This window comes from Schistocerca serialis, chromosome 7, assembly GCF_023864345.2.
Source record: "Schistocerca serialis cubense isolate TAMUIC-IGC-003099 chromosome 7, iqSchSeri2.2, whole genome shotgun sequence".
Lineage (NCBI taxonomy): Eukaryota > Metazoa > Arthropoda > Insecta > Orthoptera > Acrididae > Schistocerca > Schistocerca serialis.
The window spans coordinates 40,593,952-40,596,088 of NC_064644.1; positions in this window are offsets into that span (position 1 = coordinate 40,593,952).

The window sequence follows — 2,137 nt, forward strand, 5'->3', positions numbered from 1 at the left end:
TATGAGAAATGGGTTGGAATCTATCCGCATGTTAGCACGTTGTAGGTGTCGCCACCGGCGCTAACCTTGGGTGAATGCTCTGAAAAGCTAATCATTTGCATATCACAGCATCTTCTTCCTGTCGGTTAAATTTCGCGTTTGTAGCACGTCATCTTCGTTGTGTAGCAGTTTTAATGGCCAGTAGTGTAATTTCCAGAGGACTCTCATAAATCGCAGTCACTTCAGTGTAATCGTTGCCTTTCAATAAAAGTGTCATTTCCGTTCGTCTCGTTGTGTATTTCTTGGAGTTACAACCTGTACCATCTTGTAACAGTTCTTTCTGTATATGGTCCAAGTTTTATCGAGCCCTGTCAGCGACACGTGATGCGAAAATTACTTTCCTCCTTAAGTTTTACACGCCAGTGCACTTGTATGTGCTGTGGTGTTAAACAGCAATTTCTGTATGCATACGCCGGTCGTAGGGGTGGAGGTTTCTTCTATGCAAATGAGGGTTGTGATGAGTGGCGGTATTCTATGCAAATAACGTGAGGATGGGAAAGGGAATTTTTTTCTCGCTGCCTGTCAGCAGCAGCTTCATCCCGCCACCACTTAGCTGCACGAAGCAGCAAACGGTGAGTGCTTCGTGCGCCGTTCCCAAAAGACTAGTAATGCTCAAAGAACTGTCAAACGACGCTGATATCTGGACATCATTCAATGATACAACTCAGAGCAGAGAAAGAAAAATACGTTCTTTTCCCATCATGGTCCCTACGTCTTTGACATATGACCATCCAGCATTCACTGAATCTAAAACTGCCAGCCTGACTGACTCAAAAAATATCTCAATGTAAGACTTTTTCGTATAGTTTCTCGTCAGAGACTACGTTTACATTCCTTCGCTTTATGTAATATGTAAAGAATTGAGATGGAATCGTGCCATGGTGATCCTGAACGTGGTCACACACCTGCTCGATAGGGCTCGGTAAGAACGAAACAACCAGAAATGTTTTGTGTAAGAGCATTTGAACAGCTTTAATGAATGTTGGGAACAGCATCATGCAATAGATAGCTGTGCCCAATTTTATTTTGACAGTTTATTAATGACGTAATCTGACCATCCTCGGGCAGTAAGAGGTGTGTTTAGCTGTTTATTTCACAACTGCAGTAACCCACCAAAATCTTGTAATGCTTAATTTTGGTATAACTCGTAATATCACACTCATGTACTTCTGTCTTCCACAGCAGGCGCTAGTGTTGTTCCGAGAGACTTGATTGTTTACATCGAAGGATTTAAATATTTTGATTAATTCTTGCAGTTGAACAATGGACAGTTAAACACTTCTTTTACGGCTCTAGAATGGTTGGATCGCGACCGAAATCTGATGTCAAAATAAAATTAAGCACAGCTGTGTGGTTAATGATGCAATTCCTGATGAAACAACCCTCTTAGAGTTTATTACATGGCATGTTCCCTCAAACATCAATCGTATACGTACAGCTAAAGAAACAGGAAAAACATTCTTTGATCAAGTTGACGTTAACATCAGACACTTCACGTAGTTCATTACTTGTGAGAACACGGTTCTTTAAAATCACCTAATAGTTTATAATGACTGAATACAACCAAATTACGTAGTGAGCGTAGAAACGCCGTAGCTGACGTATTATGTTTTAGATCACATGTGGATGGCTCAAATGGTTCTGAACACTATGGGACTTAACTTCTGAGGTCATCAGTCCCCTAGAACTTAGAGCTACTTACACATAACGATCCTAAGGACATCACACAGATCCATGCCCGAGACAGAATTCGAACCTGCGACCGTAGCGGTCACGCGGTTCCCGACTGAAGTGCCTAGAACCGCTCGGCCACCCCGGCCGGCTCACGTGTGGACGCACTAAACTTTCTGTATATGACTCTGTGAACATATCACAACAACGGATGCTGTAATTGGTGTATCCTTGTATGCAGCACTTCTGAGATAAGAGAAAGAAGAAACAATACAAACTCATAACGGAAACTGCTAAGGGACTGGAAAAGAGGAAATCATTAGAGACAGAGCAGAAGCTCGGAATGTTTTCAGGTGTGGGGAAGGAAATCGGTCGTCCTCTGTCAAAGGAACCATCCGAGCATTTGCTGCAGCTATTTAGGGAAATC